The sequence below is a fragment of the Manihot esculenta genome, chromosome 4 (assembly GCF_001659605.2).
Source record: "Manihot esculenta cultivar AM560-2 chromosome 4, M.esculenta_v8, whole genome shotgun sequence".
NCBI lineage: Eukaryota > Viridiplantae > Streptophyta > Magnoliopsida > Malpighiales > Euphorbiaceae > Manihot > Manihot esculenta.
The window spans coordinates 19312233-19332288 of NC_035164.2; positions in this window are offsets into that span (position 1 = coordinate 19312233).

Below are 20056 nucleotides of genomic sequence, written 5' to 3' on the forward strand. Positions count from 1 at the left end.
TTGGAATCTGGAATTCTGAAGATGCCAGAGGTTTCTAGAGGGGTAAAACGTGTTTTCTAAAATGTTTTTACTGATTTCATGGTTTTAAATGAAAAAGAATTGAGTTTTAAAAAGAAAAGACCAAGGAGGCGTTTGCCAGGTTCGGCCGCCGAAAGTGAAGTTCGGCCGCCGAACATGGGAAAGGCTTCGGGAGCGCCTTTGGCCTCCGAAAGTCTTGTTTGAACGAGCCAAGGTTCGGCCGCCGAAACTCAAGTTCGGCCGCCGAACATGCATGAGTTTAGGGGGCACGTTAGGCTGCCGAAGGTCTTTGACTAGGCCACCTATAAAGAGCTCTCAGATCGGAAATGGGCGAGTTTTCTCCCCATTCTCGAGCTCAGGTGAGTTTTTGTCCTCCCTTGGCCATTTTCATGTTTTTCTTCATCTCCTTCATGTTTTCATGAGTTCCATGGTTATTTTGAAGAGTTTTCAAGCTTAGATCAAGTTTTGGGAGCTTGGAGCTTTTGGAGCTTGGATTCTCCACACCTCCAAGTTAGAGATTACGCAACCCTCGATCTTCAAGAGGTAAGTGTGGATCTATGCTTTCTTTTACGTTTCATGAAGTTTTAAGTAAGTTTTAAGAGGTTTTAATGGTTAAGTATGGGTAGATATGCATGTTAGGCTTTATGTGGGTTTTTATGCAAATGTATGTTTATATGATGCTATGTTGAATGTTTAGGCTAGGTTATGCATGTGGGAGAGTGTATGCATGATTGGGAAAGAGCAAGTGAGGATTTGGGTTGTTTTGATGGTTTTGGCTTGTGTGAGTTATAAGCTATCTATGTATGTTTTTGATGTTCTTTGTTGGAGTTTAAGCTTGTTTAAGCTCCTTTGTGCATGGTTAAAGGTTTATGCATGTTTTGGTAAGGTTGGGTGCTTGTTTTGGGGTGTTTGGAAGGTTTGGGAGGCTTGAATGCATGAGAAGCTGAGTTCTGCCCTTCTGGGAAGAACTCAGGTTCGGCCGCCGAAGGTGGTTTCGACCGCCGAACCTGCCTTAGGATGCATGGATTGGCCACCTAACCTTGCCCCCGAAAGCTGAGTTTTGGCTTGAACGCAGACTTTCGGCCGCCGAAGGAAGGATTCGGCCTCCGAAAGTGCCTGACTTTCGTCTCTGGAGTGGGACTTTCGGCCGCCGAAGGTGCCGCCGAAGGTGCCCGAGTTTCGTCTCTGGAGATAGGGTTCGGCCGCCGAAGGTGCCGCCGAAAGTGCCCTGTCCAGCCTTTTCATGGTTGTTTTCTATGCATGTTTAAGTGATGTTTTAGGGGGTTTTTTGGTAGTTGTTTATGAGTTGTTTAGAGTGTGTTGGCACCTCATTCGAGTCCACCTGTGTAGGACCGGACCCGAGGGATCGAGGAGGCCATCAGTGTTAGCAGTTGCAGAGTTGGTCCAGCGTCTGCCAGAGGTGAGTAGAACTAAACTTAATCTTTATTTTATGAAATCAAATGCCTAAAGCATGCTCATGCATCATGTTTATATGTAATAGGTTGATTGCACTAGCTACACGAATATGAAGCATTGCATTATTTACTGTTGGTGGAGATTGGACCAGGGATGACCCCACTAGCCCTAGAGATGTTGTGAGACCTGGCCGGGCCAGGCATACATATACAGTTGTTGTAAGACCTGGCCGGGCCAGGCATACGAAGGTTGTGAGACCCGGCCGGGCCGGGCATACTGAGACTGGAAGGGATGTTTTGGGGTTAGGCCCAATCCGTGATATGATTTGTTTGTGCTGTGATGCATTTCATGAAAGCATGTAATTAATGAACTGTTTTCTTTGTTTCTACTCACTGGGCTTTTTAGCTCACCCCTCTCCCCTAACCCCAGTGTTGCAGGTTTGAGGTCGTTCGGGAAGTCTCAAGAGTAAAGGTTTTGCTTATGTAATAGTATTAGCTTAGTACTTTTAGTGTGGACATGTATTATAAATTTGTAAGAGAATGTAATGTAAAGTTAAGTGGAGTTATGTTTATGGTTTAGTGTTGTGCTTGGCCCTGAGACATGGTTAGTCCCTATTTAATACATGATATATGTTATGCTAGATGTTGAATTGTGTTTGAACTAATCTTGTGGCATGTGTTGTTTACCACGCTATGGTAATTGATGAGGATCTTAGTGGAGGTCTTGTGTTTGTGGTTTGATGCATGCACAGGTTAGGTTCTAGTTCTTTGGATGTGACTCCGGCTTGATGTATGTTATGTTGACCCAGCTAGAGTTGTGATGAGGGCTCTAGTAGGGGATCCTTTTATGTTTTCAGTTATGTTGCATACAGGTCAAGCTCGGTATTTACATCAGATGTTTGAGTTTTTTTTGTTAAAGTTTTTAATCATGTATGGGATTTGACCAGGTGATAGGAGGTATGTTTGGCTTGCTACGGGTCCCGGTGGCCTTAAGCCGATCTGGATCCTAGCGCCGGTGGCGGTTCGGGCCGTTACGGTAGGGTATCGGTTTCCGGGTCGTTACAGAGTGGTATCAGAGCTTTGGGCCTCGAGAGTACGATGTGTTGCACATCGGAAAAAGGTTGGTTTAGAGGTCATAGAAGGGCAAGCACAATAGGAAGAATCATGTCCACTAGGATAGGATGTTGAGTCCTGTCTTGATTGATGATGTGAAATGCCATGATTTTATGCATGTGCATTAATGTTATGTATGTATGATATGTATGTGGGTTCATGTGTTTTCATATGAACCGTATGATGCTAATGATTGTTTGTATGCTTGTGTGTTGTTCTTCAGAAGAGCCAGAATGCGAGGTGCTCGTCGATCTGTGGAATCGACTGGAGTTCCATCTGAGAGGGAAGGTATGGACACCTTTCCCCCTGCTCTGCCAAGAGCGCAGTCGTGGGGAGTCAGCAGATGGGGAACATCAAGGGACCCTGGAAGGTCTTTTGATGTAAGTCGAGAAGGAATGGCTCCAAGAAGGATGTCAACTAGTATGAGGGAAGTAGAGTTGGGTGTTCAGAGAAGAGATTTCAGTTTGGGAATCAAAGTGTCAGAAGAAGGTATGGGAGATTTTCAGGAGGATGCTCAGACTCAGGATTCTAGAATTTCAAGTTTAGAAGGGATTGATCCCTCCACTCTGAGTACAGCCTCCACGAAAAGCAAGAAGTGGGGCAGAACCCTGAGGGGGAAGAAGAAGAAGTTGTGGAGACGGTTGAAGTCTAGTCTGGGATTAGGTGGTGGTTCGAGCTCTGGCTCAGGCAGTTCAAGATGCTTGAGGTGCGGAAGGCCGCACAAGGGAGTCTGCCGTTATGGGACTAATCTATGTTACAGGTGCGGACAGGAGGGGCACATAGCACGTGAGTGTCCCACTGCGCCCAGGTTGGCTCCGTCCCAGCAAGTAGCTTCAGGTAGAGCAGCTCAGCCAGTAGCTCCAGCCGTGTTTCAGGTTAGTGGTCGAGGCAGAGGAAGAGGGTCAGCCTTTTCTTCTGAAGGTTTCCGTGGAGAAGGTCCGTCAGCTCCAGCTCGGATCTTCACCCAAGCTCAGCAGGAGGCAGACACATCGAACACAGTGGTGCCAGGTATGCTCACTTTTGGATGTTCTGATGTGCATGTTTTGTGAACCCTAGTGCTTCTCTTTCTTTAGTTGCTCTAGGAGCCGTTGAGAGGTTGAGTTGATAGCTTCTGGGCTAGAGTGTTCTCTTTGGGTCAGTGGACCCGAGTATGATCCATCTGTGGCAGAGTCAGTCTGCCGGTCCAGTTCTGTGTTAGTTGGGGGTAGATGCCTTCCACTCGATTTTGAGGTCCTAGACTTGACTGTCTAGACGTCAATCGAGGGATGGATTGGTTTCTGCTCGTGGTGCTATCTTGGTCTGTAGAGACAAGGTAGTCAAGTTCAGAGGACAGGATGGGTCAGAGGTAGTCTGTTGAGGGAACACAGTAGGGATGCCTAGAGGTTTGATGTCAGCCTGTCAGGTTCGTAGAGTGCGTAGGAGGGGTTGTCAGAGGGTTTTAGCTCTTGTCTGAGAGTTTAGCAGTCGGGTCAGGGAACCAGCCTCAATGCCAGTTGTTTAGAGAGAGCTAGTTGTTAGAGTAGTTGCGAGACTTGGTAGACAAGGGTTTTATCCGACCTAGTACCTCACCCTGGATTGTTCCAGTGTGGTTGTGGAAAAAGAAGGATGGGTCCTCGAGACTTTGTAACGACTGTAAGCAGTTGACCAAGGTCATTACCAAGGGCAGGTATTCCCATGCAGGATGGATGATCTATTGGGACAGCTAGTAGGAGTTGTTTGTTTTCCAAGATAGATCTGAAATTCGGGTACTACCTGTGAGAGTTAGGGTTAGTTTTGGGTTAGCTGTGAGAAGAAGCCAGTTAGTGAAGATGGAGAGAAAGAGTAAGGATCAGAGTAGCGCAGCGGAAGCCAGTGGAGTTCAGGAGTGGGTTGGGTATTGCTAAGGTGTCTCCATTGGTAAGGGTGATTTCCTATGGAGAGGATCCATTCGGATTTCTATGTCCCTGTATTATGGAAGCTTGTGTCAGATCCAAGTGAGGTTCTTAAAGAACCAAAGGTGGAGATCTCAAGGGATCTCACCTAAGTTGAGCAGTTAGTGCGGATCATTAACACACAAGTCAAGAGGCTGAGGAACAAGGAAGTCCCGATGGTGAAAAGTTTTGGAAATCACCACTGGATGGTAGTGAGTGTTTGGGAGACCCGGGAGTTTATACTCCAGCAGTGCCTGTGTCTCTCTTTTTGGAGAGAGGTTATTAGCTCTGCTTGCTTGTTGCTTGCTTGTTTATGTATGCTTGATGCGATGCCTGTTTGTTTGTGGAACATTCGGGGACGAATGTTCTTAAAGGGGGGAAGAATGTAATACCCGGCTAGATTCCGGCATCGGAATCCCTACCTTCCGACGGAATCTCCGTTGGAATCTGGAATTCTGAAGATGCCAGAGGTTTCTAGAGGGGTAAAACGTGTTTTCTAAAATGTTTTTACTGATTTCATGGTTTTAAATGAAAAAGAATTGAGTTTTAAAAAGAAAAGACCAAGGAGGCGTTTGCCAGGTTCGGCCGCCGAAAGTGAAGTTCGGCCGCCGAACATGGGAAAGGCTTCGGGAGCGCCTTTGGCCTCCGAAAGTCTTGTTTGAACGAGCCAAGGTTCGGCCGCCAAAACTCAAGTTCGGCCGCCGAACATGCATGAGTTTAGGGGGCACGTTAGGCTGCCGAAGGTCTTTGACTAGGCCACCTATAAAGAGCTCTCAGATCGGAAATGGGCGAGTTTTCTCCCCATTCTCGAGCTCAGGTGAGTTTTTGTCCTCCCTTGGCCATTTTCATGTTTTTCTTCATCTCCTTCATGTTTTCATGAGTTCCATGGTTATTTTGAAGAGTTTTCAAGCTTAGATCAAGTTTTGGGAGCTTGGAGCTTTTGGAGCTTGGATTCTCCACACCTCCAAGTTAGAGATTACGCAACCCTCGATCTTCAAGAGGTAAGTGTGGATCTATGCTTTCTTTTACGTTTCATGAAGTTTTAAGTAAGTTTTAAGAGGTTTTAATGGTTAAGTATGGGTAGATATGCATGTTAGGCTTTATGTGGGTTTTTATGCAAATGTATGTTTATATGATGCTATGTTGAATGTTTAGGCTAGGTTATGCATGTGGGAGAGTGTATGCATGATTGGGAAAGAGCAAGTGAGGATTTGGGTTGTTTTGATGGTTTTGGCTTGTGTGAGTTATAAGCTATCTATGTATGTTTTTGATGTTCTTTGTTGGAGTTTAAGCTTGTTTAAGCTCCTTTGTGCATGGTTAAAGGTTTATGCATGTTTTGGTAAGGTTGGGTGCTTGTTTTGGGGTGTTTGGAAGGTTTGGGAGGCTTGAATGCATGAGAAGCTGAGTTCTGCCCTTCTGGGAAGAACTCAGGTTCGGCCGCCGAAGGTGGTTTCGGCCGCCGAACCTGCCTTTGGATGCATGGATTGGCCACCTAACCTTGCCCCCGAAAGCTGAGTTTTGGCTTGAACGCAGACTTTCGGCCGCCGAAGGAAGGATTCGGCCTCCGAAAGTGCCTGACTTTCGTCTCTGGAGTGGGACTTTCGGCCGCCGAAGGTGCCGCCGAAGGTGCCCGAGTTTCGTCTCTGGAGATAGGGTTCGGCCGCCGAAGGTGCCGCCGAAAGTGCCCTGTCCAGCCTTTTCATGGTTGTTTTCTATGCATGTTTAAGTGATGTTTTAGGGGGTTTTTTGGTAGTTGTTTATGAGTTGTTTAGAGTGTGTTGGCACCTCATTCGAGTCCACCTGTGTAGGACCGGACCCGAGGGATCGAGGAGGCCATCAGTGTTAGCAGTTGCAGAGTTGGTCCAGCGTCTGCCAGAGGTGAGTAGAACTAAACTTAATCTTTATTTTATGAAATCAAATGCCTAAAGCATGCTCATGCATCATGTTTATATGTAATAGGTTGATTGCACTAGCTACACGAATATGAAGCATTGCATTATTTACTGTTGGTGGAGATTGGACCAAGGATGACCCCACTAGCCCTAGAGATGTTGTGAGACCTGGCCGGGCCAGGCATATATATACAGTTGTTGTAAGACCTGGCCGGGCTAGGCATACGAAAGTTGTGAGACCCGGCCAGGCCGGGCATACTGAGACTGGAAGGGATGTTTTGGGGTTATGTCCAATCCGTGATATGATTTGTTTGTGCTGTGACGCATTTCATGAAAGCATGTAATTAATGAACTATTTTTTTTGTTTCTACTCACTGGGCTTTTTAGCTCACCCCTCTCCCCTAACCCCAGTGTTGCAGGTTTGAGGTCGTTCGGGAAGTCTCAAGAGTAAAGGTTTTGCTTATGTAATAGTATTAGCTTAGTACTTTTAGTGTGGACATGTATTATAAATTTGTAAGAGAATGTAATGTAAAGTTAAGTGGAGTTATGTTTATGGTTTAGTGCTGTGCTTGGCCCTGAGACTTGGTTAGTCCCTGTTTAATACATGATATATGTTATGCTAGATGTTGAGTTGTGTTTGAACTAATCTTGTGGCATGTGTTGTTTACCACGCTATGGTAATTGATGAGGACCTTAGTGGAGGTCTTGTGTTTGTGGTTTGATGCATGCACAGGTTAGGTTCTAGTTCTTTGGATGTGACTCCGGCTTGATGTATGTTATGTTGACCCAGCTAGAGTTGTGATGATGGCTCTAGTAGGGGATCCTTTTATGTTTTCAGTTATGTTGCATACAGGTCAAGCTCGGTATTTACATCAGATGTTTGAGTTTTTTTTGTTAAAGTTTTTAATCATGTATGGGATTTGACCAGGTGATAGGAGGTATGTTTGGCTTGCTACGGGTCCCGGTGGCCTTAAGCCGATCTGGATCCTAGCGCCGGTGGCGGTTCAGGCCGTTACGGTAGGGTATCGGTTTCCGGGTCGTTACAACCCCCACCTTTTCATCCAAGTTCAGCATCGCTTGAATCCAGAGAAACAGTACCTCCACCACCACCACCTGAACCAGCAGCCCCTATTGTTGAAGCACAACCCAGTTCTTCAGGGGGAAATAAGGTGAAGATGACGGAGTACTTAAGGTTGGATGCTCCTAAATTCAACACGGGAGATGATCCCTTTGAGTATCTCAGTGCAGTCAGAATGATAACAAGTGAGTTGGGAGCAGATGATAGCAGGGCCATTGAGATGGCAGGGTTCACATTAAAATGCAAGAAAGCCAGAGAATGGTTCAAGAACTATGTGGACCCCAGCATAGACAGTATGACATGGGAAGAGTTCGCCAACGAATTCGCTGGGTGGGCTTTCCCTGACAGTTCCAGGGAGCTAAAGGTTGTGGAGTTCGAACAGTTGAGACAGACGGAGGAGATGAGCGTTGATGAGTATACAGATAAGTTCCTGGAATTGTTACCATACGTGGGTCAGGCGTATGATACGGATCAGAAGAAGGCAAAGAGATATGCCACGAGGCTTCATCCCAGGTATTTCTCCTTGATTCTCCACGCGGAGAAGGAGAGTTTCCACTCCATTGTGGATGCTGCTAGAAAGATGGAGGCCAGTGCCATAAGTCAGGGAGTAGTCAAGCAACCAAAGGCACAGTTTTCTGGTGCTAAACCAGGTTCCTCCTCACAGAGTACGGCAAGTGTGAGCAAGAAGAGATGGGATAAACTCAGAGGAAAGAGAGGCAAGTTCTGGAACAGGATTAAGACGAGTCTGGGAATGAATAGCGGCTCCAGCTCTGGCATAGATATTCCAGTTTGCAATAGGTGTGGGAGACTGCACAGAGGAGCTTGTTTGTTGGGATCTACAGCCTGCTATAGATGTGGGCAGGAGGGACATTATGCACGAGAATGTCCTCAGGCGACTTTGGTTACACCATCCCAGTAGATGACCTCAGGTAGTGTCGTACAGTCAGCAGCTTCAGCCCAACCACCAAGCAGTGGCAGAGGTAGAGGAAGAGGGGCAACCTCTTCATCAGGGATGGGTTCCCGAGGTGTAGGTCCGTCAGCTCCAGCACGGATTTTCACCATGACTCAGCAGGAGGCAGACACTTCGAACACAGTGGTGTCAGGTAATCTCATCATTGGGTGTTCAGAGGTGTATGCTTTGATGGACCCCAGTGCTTCTCACTCTTTCATTTCTTCTAGAGCCGCAGAGAGGTTGGGTCTGATGGTGTCCGAGTTAGAGTGTCCTCTTTGGGTCAGTGGACCCAAATGTGATCCATCTTTGGCAGAGTCAGTCTGTCGGTTCAGTCCAGTGTGCATAGAGAGTAGATACCTTCCAGCTGACCTGGTGGTTCTAGAGTTGACAGATTTTGATGTCATTCTAGGGATGGACTGGTTATCTACGTATAATGCTACCTTGAACTGCAGGGACAAGGTAGTCAGTTTCAGAGACCAGGATGGGTCAGAGTGTGTCTTCAGAGGAGACAGGAGGGGGACACCTAGGGGTTTGATATCAGCCCTTCAGGCTCATAGGTTGTTGAGGAGGGGTTGTCAGGGGTTCCTAGCTCATGTGAGAGAGCTAGACAGTCGGGTTAGGGAACCGTCCTCAGTTACAGTGGTTAGAGAATTCCCAGATGTGTTTCCTGAAGAGCTTCCAGGACTACCACCTGATAGGGAAATAGAGTTCGAGATCGAATTGATGCCTGGTACCAGACCGATCTCTATTCCTCCCTACAGGATGGCACCAGCAGAGCTGAGAGAGTTGAAAGAGCAGTTACAGGATTTGGTAGACAAGGGTTTCATCCGCCCGAGTACCTCACCCTGGGGTACTCCAGTACTGTTTGTCAGGAAGAAGGATGGATCTCTGCGACTTTGTGTCGACTACAGATGTAACGACCCGGAAACCGGTACCCCTTAGTAACGGTCCGAACCATCACTGGCACTAGGATCCAGATCGGCTTAAGGCCGCCGGGACCCATAGTCAGCCAACTATACTCTCTGTGTACCTGATAAATCCCAATCCCATACATGATACAAAACGACTCAACAATCCTGTAAAACTCTGTAGGCTTAACTGCTGCTACTCAGATATGTCAATCTGAAATGGCCCTCAGGGCCTATACCAGGGACTACTATCTGCTGTGGGTCAAGGGATTGAAACCCTTTTAATCTGTAACACATCCCATTGGTATCTCATCAAAGCCATACGTTAAGCCTAACTCACACATTTCTCATCAAGAAACGTAAAACAGGATGCATGTACAAAGGGATTAATCATACATCACACTATGGCAAAGACACTAGAGAAAGCACAAGTCTATCCAGTAACTGACAGTACATATCGATACATTACATGACAACTAATCTTTTAATTACATCATGTCCACTATGCTATTACAAACATACATTCATGCATCACTGTTCTCTGTACTCTTGCTGACTTTGACTTCCCATAGCTATCTCAGAACCTGCAAAACTGGGGTTAAGGGAGTGGGATGAGCTACTACAGCCCAGTGAGAAGGAACAGTAAAAACAGTTCATTACTTACATGCTTTCATGAAATGTATCACATCACAAACATATCACCTCAAGGATGAACTTGTCACCAATAGCCCTTTACTGTATACATATAACAATATGTCCAACTTGCCAGGGGCGATTAGGCCTCACCTGGACTTCTCTTTCCTGACTTTATCACAAGGCCAACTGTGCCAGGGGCGATTAGGCCTCGCCTGGACTTCTCTGAGCTCTGATCTGACAGCCCAGCTGTCTCACTCATAGTACCAGGAGCGACCTGGACTATCCAGGGGCGACCTGGTATGGCTATCTCATGCCATAACTCTGTATCTGTGCTCTGTGCTCTATCAAGGGCTAAGGATCATCCAACATTCATCCATACAAATATCATCTTATGCAATGCAGCATATTCGTGGAATCTAATGCAATACAACCTAATACATAACATGGCATTTTATGATGCATGGATCATGCGAGATTCGTGTCATTTCTGAATGTAAAATAGTACAGTTAGTTCCACTCACCTGTAGCCTCTGCTTGGCTAACTCTGGGCTAACTAGCTCTGGCCCAACTCTACCTCTGAAGCAGCTACTACTGCTAAATACCTCGTTTTCTCGGGTCCAATCCTACAATGGAGGACTCAAATGAGGTACCAAATATACTCTATATAACTGATAAACATCTCTTAGACAACTTCCCAAAAACCCTCTAAAACACCTCAAAACATGCATGCAAAACAAGCAAAGGAAGGCTGGACAGGGCACCTTCGGCAGCACCTTCGGCGGCCGAATGTCTCCTCCAGAGACGAAAGTCAGGCATGTTCGGCGGCCTAACTTGGACTTTCGGCGGCCGAACCTGAGTTCATCCAGAATTCAGTTTCGTGCACAAGGACGCCTGCCAGTCCCTCCATCACCTGCTCAGCCCTCAGTACATACATGTAACCCCTCTAAAACATGCATAAACACTATAACAAGCATAAAGGAGCTTAAAACAACTTAAATTCCAACACAACAACTAACACAACATAGAATCATGCTTTCACCATTAAAACATCAAAACTAAACTCTAAAACCTAAACATGCAACTCTACCCTTAACCTCGTTCAAAGCTGTTAAAACCATAAAACAAGTATAAAGACCTCTCTTACCTCCTAAAACTAGCAGAGGAATAACTTGAACTCAACAAATCCCCTTCACAAGCTTCAAACCACCAAAACCTCTCTTTTCTTTCAAAACCTTCAAAACCTCTTGCAAACGAGCAACCCTCTGCATGAGCTGCTTAAAAGCTTGCAGATGAGTCAAGGGAGACGTGGCCTAACCTCTGGTCATGATCTGGAGGTGAACACCTGGCCAAACCACGGACTGAGGAGCATGCACAACGAACCGACCACCTCAGCTTCGGCTGCCGAAACTGCATGCACAACCATGCAACTTTCGGGGGCCGAACATCACCTTCGGGGGCCGAACATTGGGCACTTTCGGCGGCCGAACTTAACCTTCGGGGGCCGAACATGACAGAAACTCCTTTGGCCAATTATCCACAAAACTCAAGTCTTTTTTACTCTAAACCTTTAAAATACTTGAAACTATTTTAGAAAACCTTTCTCTTACCCTTCTAGAAACCTCTGACATCCTCGAATTCCACTGGACGGTAGAAATTTCGATGTCTGAATCTGCCGGGTATTACATTCTTCCCCCCTTTAAGAACATTCGTCCTCGAATGTTCACACAACAAACACATATGCAACTAAGCAATGAAGGAAAGTCTAACACTTTCCTCTGCGAAGAGACACAGATATGACTGGAGTCAAACTCCTGGGTTATCTACAATTCCTGACTCTGCTGACGCTTAACTGCTGAATCTGTGTCTATACTCTACACTGATTGCGTCTCACTGTTTCCAGTACCCAAGTGACTTGATTCTTTCATTTGATTCCTGACTTTTCTCTTTCTTTGACTCTTCTCATCTTTAGTCACACTAGTCTGGTTACACTAACCGTTACTTCGCTTTACTCAACCCAGTCAGAGGAGCCTTACCTCTAAGGAAAACCTAGATGCCTTGCCTATAGCTTCACTGCTCTTCTGACGTTAAAACAAAACGTCTTATGACACCTCATAATCATACGGACATGCCCCGAAACTGAACTTATATTACAGCACTTGGCCTCTATGCCGTGTTTTCTTAATGGGCATGCTTCTCTGTTTTTCTGAACTATTCTACACTTTTGCTGAGTACTCTGATCCTTGCCCGCCTTTCTTCTTCTTTCCTATAGTGGTTTTTGTTTTCTTTAACTCTCTCTCTAACTCTCAATATCTAGTTCCCAACTCTAAGATCTATCGTGGAGGATACACAGCTCCTCCTCGTTGTCTCCACAGAGCATCACTCCTGTGTGGGAACACCTGCCCTTGGTAGTGATTTTGTTCAACTGCTCACAGTCGTTACAAAATCTGAAAGTTTCATCCTTCGTTTCTCACACTGACACTGGAACATTCCAGAGTGAGGTACTAAGTCGAATGTAACCTTTCTCTACCAAGCTTTCCTATCATACTCTGATCATGCTCTTTTTCTCTCTCTATAGGTGCCATCCTGTAGGGTAGAAGGAAAGAAATGGTTCCGCGTCCAGACACCACTTCTATTCCATACTCTGACTCCCTGACAGATGGTATACCTGACAGCTTATCTGGGAAACCATCTAGAACTTACTCACTACGGGTATTGAGGCTAATTCCCCGATCTGACTACTAAACTCACTCACACGAGCTAGAACCCTCTGATACCCTTTCCTGTGTACCGTTGAGCCTACTGGGCTGACATCAAACCTTTAGGCACCTATACTCTGTCCCTTTCAAGGACTATCTCTGATCCATCGTAGCCTCTGAACTCTGTCTCGACAGATACAGATACAAATAGTACAATGAGTAAGTAGCCAATCCGCCCTAGAATGACATCAACTGGTCAACTCTAGAACCATAAGGTCAGCTGGATAGTCTCTACTCACTTCACGCTAAACTGCTCTGACTAACTGACTCTGCCTCAGATGGATCATACTCGGGTCCACTAACCCAGAGAAAACAAAGCCTAGAAGGCATCCAACCCACTCGATGAACAGCTCACTAAGTCACAAGAAAGTAGAAACACGCGGGTTCAAAACAAACAACATACACATCCGAACATCCACAAGTGAACATACCTGACGTCACTGTGTTCGATGTGATAGTTTCCTACGGAGTCAGAGTGAAGATCCGAACTATAGGTAACGGACCTTCTCTCGGGAACGTACTAATGAAAAGGCTAACCCTTTCCTTTGCCTCAATTTATCACCGAATCCCAGAGTAAACTGAAAGTTCCTCCTGAACTTACCCTTAGTCTTACTCTTATTTTTCTCTATTTCATTCTAGTTTGCGTATTCTTTTTCTTTCTTTTGTTTTGTTACTCTGATCTATGACACTTACTTTTCTCCTACTCTTATTCTTTTCTCACTCCGTTCTTTGACTTATTTCTTATCTTTGCGGGCTGCACTCAGAGATGAGAGCTCACTCTCCCTATATCTGGCTTAAAAAGCATCTCATAGCACCACTCTCGAATATCTTTCCTGGGTCACTATCTCGCTATTACTCATTTGGCTTTTCCTATCTCTCGCACTCTGGTAGTACACTCTTTACCATTCGTCGTTCTCACTCTCTTCGTTTAGCGGGTGGTACACCTGATGACTTGTCTGGGTCCTATCGACAACTTTTCTCTGGCTGTGGGCACTACAACTGTTCCCCTTCTAATCTGACTAACTATGTTGTTCTCTGACACAAGCAAGAAACCTTTGATAACCTCTCCTACATAGCGTAAGAGCCTCTAGGGCTGTTAGCAAACTTCTAGGCATCTCTACTTTGTCCCCTCACACATTACCTGTGATCCATCCATCCGGGTCTCAAAGCCTGACTACTCTGCCTCTGCTATCTAAGGCAGTACGATGAGTAGCTAGCCCATCCACCCCTAGAATGACATCAACCAGTCACTCTAGAACCACAAGGTCAGCTGGAAGGCACCTACTCAAAACTCGCACTCAACTCTATTGGCAGACTAACTCTACCATTGACGGATCACACTTGAGTCTATTGACCCAAAGAGGACATCCTAATCCCAGAAGTTATCAAACCCATACTCTCGATGGCTCTCACAGCCCTAAGGAAAGCGAAACATCAGAGTCTCTACTAGCAAACACATCAAAACATATGGAAGTGAAACATACCTGTCACTGCCATGTCCGATGTGTCAGCCTCCTGCTGCGTCAAAGCAAAGATCCGTGCTGGCACTGATGAACCTTCACCTGGGGAACCTGTGGAAGAAGGAGTGATCCCGCTCCTTCTGCCTCTGTCCTGCGCCATGGCTAGAGCTTCTGGCTGAGCCACTCTGTCTGAGACTGTCTGCTGGGACTGTGTTAGCAAAGTGGCGGTGGAACACTCACGTGCTATGTGCCCCTCTTGTCCGCACCTGAAACATGCTGTTGTCCCTACTAGACAGACTCCCTTGTGTGGCCTACCACACCTCGGACATTTAGAGTTGTTCAAACCAGAACTCGATCCGTCACCTATGCCCAGACCAGACTTTATCTGCTTCCAGACCTTATTCTTCTTTGATCTCCTGAGGCCTCTACCTCCTTTCTTCCTCATTGTATCAGCCTCATGCAGCGGGGAGAGATTAACATCACTTGTCCCTGCAAGTTTGGTACTAGCTTCCCTCTTCTGTACCATATCTACTATATCATGGGAACTCGCCCTTGACCTATCGACAACCCCTCCTACAAACTCATGAGCAAACTGCTCCCAGGATAAGCTTTCTACCCGCGAATCCACATACTGGTTGAACCATTCCCTTGCCTGTTCACATTTCAATGTGACCCCTGCCATCTGAATGGCTCTACGCTCACTGGCTCCCAACTCGTCAGTTATCATCTTAACCATTCTAAGATACTCAACAGGGTCATCTCCAGTCTCAAATTGGGGAACATCTAACCGCAAATAATCTGTCAGCTGCACCATACTTTCTCCAGGTGAACTAAGCTTAGGTGTTTGGATAACTGGGGCTACTGGTTCTACTGGTGGTGGAGGAGGTGCAACTTGCCCTGGGTTAGGGTTTACTGACCTTGGGTAACAAACGAAGGGTGGAAACATGGTATACTGTGGATATGATGGTGGATATGGCGGATAAAAGGAAGGATAGGGCATAAAGGTAGGATATGCGTGATATCTAGGCAACTCTGATGTACCTCTCATCGGGTACTCTGCCCCCCACGGGTAGGGTGGATACTGAGGTGGAACAAACCTCGAGGCCTGAGTGCCTCCTTGGGACTCACCCATATCTCCTCCTAAGCCGCCCTCGCTACTCTGGTCATCCTTCTCTCTTTCTCTCATAAGCCCTGACATACCACTCTGGACAACTCCCCGTCTACTCTCCTCAACAGACCTTCTAGGGCCCCTTGATGTACCTTCTCTACTTAAACTATCGGATGTTGCCCTTTGCAGAATAGGGAGATGGACATCCATGTCCTCATTCTCCGGCGGAGCTCCAATCAATCTCGCAGATCGACGAGTTCCTCTCATCCTGCCTCTGTAAAACACAACAGCACACAAAAATATCATCAAATGATCCATGTGAGAACACATGAATCCTCAGCACATATCAAACATATTCATAGCACATGTAGCTCATCATGGCATTTCACATCATCATGCAAAACAGGACTCCACATCCTATCCTAGTGGACATGCGTTTACCTATTGTGCTTTCTCTCCTATACAAGACTACACCTCTTTCCGATGTGGGACTCTAATCCTTGAGCATCTTCGCTCAACACACTGTACTCAAAAGATCTAAAACGCTAACATCTTAACCTCGTTCCGATGTGAGATATCTCTGATCCCTGAGTATACGGACTCAGCACATCGTACTCTAGAGGCCCTATGCTCTGATACCAATCTGTAACGACCCGGAAACCGGTACCCCTTAGTAACGGTCCGAACCATCACTGGCACTAGGATCCAGATCGGCTTAAGGCCGCCGGGACCCATAGTCAGCCAACTATACTCTCTGTGTACCTGATAAATCCCATACATGATACAAAACGACTCAACAATCCTGTAAAACTCTGTAGGCTTAACTGCTGCTACTCAGATATGTCAATCTGAAATGGCCCTCAGGGCCTATACCAGGGACTACTATCTGCTGTGGGTCAAGGGATTGAAACCCTTTTAATCTGTAACACATCCCATTGGTATCTCATCAAAGCCATACGTTAAGCCTAACTCACACATTTCTCATCAAGAAACGTAAAACAGGATGCATGTACAAAGGGATTAATCATACATCACACTATGGCAAAGACACTAGAGAAAGCACAAGTCTATCCAGTAACTGACAGTACATATCGATACATTACATGACAACTAATCTTTTAATTACATCATGTCCACTATGCTATTACAAACATACATTCATGCATCACTGTTCTCTGTACTCTTGCTGACTTTGACTTCCCATAGCTATCTCAGAACCTGCAAAACTGGGGTTAAGGGAGTGGGATGAGCTACTACAGCCCAGTGAGAAGGAACAGTAAAAACAGTTCATTACTTACATGCTTTCATGAAATGTATCACATCACAAACATATCACCTCAAGGATGAACTTGTCACCAATAGCCCTTTACTGTATACATATAACAATATGTCCAACTTGCCAGGGGCGATTAGGCCTCACCTGGACTTCTCTTTCCTGACTTTATCACAAGGCCAACTGTGCCAGGGGCGATTAGGCCTCGCCTGGACTTCTCTGAGCTCTGATCTGACAGCCCAGCTGTCTCACTCATAGTACCAGGAGCGACCTGGACTATCCAGGGGCGACCTGGTATGGCTATCTCATGCCATAACTCTGTATCTGTGCTCTGTGCTCTATCAAGGGCTAAGGATCATCCAACATTCATCCATACAAATATCATCTTATGCAATGCAGCATATTCGTGGAATCTAATGCAATACAACCTAATACATAACATGGCATTTTATGATGCATGGATCATGCGAGATTCGTGTCATTTCTGAATGTAAAATAGTACAGTTAGTTCCACTCACCTGTAGCCTCTGCTTGGCTAACTCTGGGCTAACTAGCTCTGGCCCAACTCTACCTCTGAAGCAGCTACTACTGCTAAATACCTCGTTTTCTCGGGTCCAATCCTACAATGGAGGACTCAAATGAGGTACCAAATATACTCTATATAACTGATAAACATCTCTTAGACAACTTCCCAAAAACCCTCTAAAACACCTCAAAACATGCATGCAAAACAAGCAAAGGAAGGCTGGACAGGGCACCTTCGGCAGCACCTTCGGCGGCCGAATGTCTCCTCCAGAGACGAAAGTCAGGCATGTTCGGCGGCCTAACTTGGACTTTCGGCGGCCGAACCTGAGTTCATCCAGAATTCAGTTTCGTGCACAAGGACGCCTGCCAGTCCCTCCATCACCTGCTCAGCCCTCAGTACATACATGTAACCCCTCTAAAACATGCATAAACACTATAACAAGCATAAAGGAGCTTAAAACAACTTAAATTCCAACACAACAACTAACACAACATAGAATCATGCTTTCACCATTAAAACATCAAAACTAAACTCTAAAACCTAAACATGCAACTCTACCCTTAACCTCGTTCAAAGCTGTTAAAACCATAAAACAAGTATAAAGACCTCTCTTACCTCCTAAAACTAGCAGAGGAATAACTTGAACTCAACAAATCCCCTTCACAAGCTTCAAACCACCAAAACCTCTCTTTTCTTTCAAAACCTTCAAAACCTCTTGCAAACGAGCAACCCTCTGCATGAGCTGCTTAAAAGCTTGCAGATGAGTCAAGGGAGACGTGGCCTAACCTCTGGTCATGATCTGGAGGTGAACACCTGGCCAAACCACGGACTGAGGAGCATGCACAACGAACCGACCACCTCAGCTTCGGCTGCCGAAACTGCATGCACAACCATGCAACTTTCGGGGGCCGAACATCACCTTCGGGGGCCGAACATTGGGCACTTTCGGCGGCCGAACTTAACCTTCGGGGGCCGAACATGACAGAAACTCCTTTGGCCAATTATCCACAAAACTCAAGTCTTTTTTACTCTAAACCTTTAAAATACTTGAAACTATTTTAGAAAACCTTTCTCTTACCCTTCTAGAAACCTCTGACATCCTCGAATTCCACCGGACGGTAGAAATTTCGATGTCTGAATCTGCCGGGTATTACAACAGATAGTTGAACAAAGTCACTACCAAGAACAAGTATCCTTTACCCAGGATCGATGATCTATTCGACCAGCTGGCAGGAGCAGGTTGTTTTTCTAAGATAGATCTGAGATCCGGATACCACCAGTTGAAGATCAGGGAAGGAGATGTATCCAAGACTGCTTTCAGGACCAGATATGGGCATTATGAGTTCCTAGTGATGCCGTTCGGGTTGACTAATGCCCCTGCAGCATTCATGGATCTCATGAACAGGGTTTTCAGGGAGTACTTGGATCGTTTTGTGATCGTCTTTATAGATGATATCTTGGTGTACTCCAGGAATGCAGAGGAGCATGCCCAGCATCTGAGGATAGTTTTGCAAACCTTGAGAGAGCATGGCTTGTATGCCAAGTTCTCCAAGTGCGAGTTCTGGCTAAGGAGCATTGCCTTTTTGGGACATGTAGTATCAGAGGAAGGAATAGCAGTAGATCCCAAGAAGGTAGAGGCAGTAGCCAATTGGCCTATACCCACTACAGTGACAGAGATTAAGAGTTTTCTGGGTTTGGCAGGCTACTATCGGAGGTTCGTGTAGGACTTTTCGAAGATAGCTGCTCCTATGACCAGACTGACCAGGAAGAATCAGAAGTTCGTATGGTCAGAGGATTGTGATGAGAGTTTTGAAGAGTTGAAGAGACGGTTGACTTCAGCACCGGTGTTAGCTCTGCCGATCAGTGATGACGATTTCACAGTGTTCTGTAATGCATCCCGAGTGGGATTAGGTTGTGTGTTAATGCAGAATGATAGAGTGATAGCTTATGCTTCTAGACAGCTGAAGAGGCACGAGCTGAACTACCCGACACACGATCTTGAGATGGCAGCTGTTATCTTTGCACTGAAGATGTGGAGGCATTACCTCTATGGGGTAAAGTGTGAGATCTACACAGATCATAAGAGCCTGCAGCACATCTTGAGTCAGAGAGAGTTAAACTTAAGGCAGAGACGGTGGGTAGAATTGCTCAGTGATTACGATTGCAAGATCCAGTATCATCCGGGTAAGGCTAATGTGGTAGCTGATGCCTTAAGCCGGAAGTCACTTGGCAGTTTATCCCACATTTCAGTAGAGAGAAGACCGGTGGTGAAGGACTTTTACAGACTCATGGATGAAGGGCTACAGTTGCAGTTATCTGGTACAGGTGCTTTGATTGCACAGCTGAGAGTGACACCAGTGTTTCTAGAGCAAGTGGCTCTGAAACAACACGAAGACCCTGAGTTAGTGAAGATTGCCAGGACTGTTCAGTCTGGCAACAGTGCAGAGTTCAGATTTGACAGTGAGGGGATTCTTCATCACGGTAAGAGATTATGTGTACCAGATGATAGCAGTTTGAAGGAAGACATTATGAGGGAAGCTCATAGTGCGAGGTATAGCGTTCACCCTGGAGCCACCAAGATGTATCAAGACCTGAGAAGGGTGTATTGGTGGCCAGCGATGAAGAGGGAAGTGGCACAGTTTGTGTCAGCCTGCGAGACATGTCAAAGGGTGAAGCTAGAACACCAGAAGCCGGCTGGAATGCTTAACCCACTGCCGATTCCAGAGTGGAAATGGGAGCACATAGCTATGGATTTTGTAGTGGGGTTATCGGTGACGTCCAACAGGCTAGACTCCATATGGGTGATTGTGGATAGACTGACTAAATCTGCTCACTTCATTCCAGTCAGGAGCAACTATTCTGTGGACACGTTAGCGCAGGTGTATGTAGACGAGATAGTCAAGCTGCATGGAGTTCCAGTGTCGATAGTATCAGATAGAGGACCGCAGTTCACCTCCAGGTTTTGGCGGAGTCTGCAAGCTGCTATGGGTACAAAATTGGATTTCAGCACT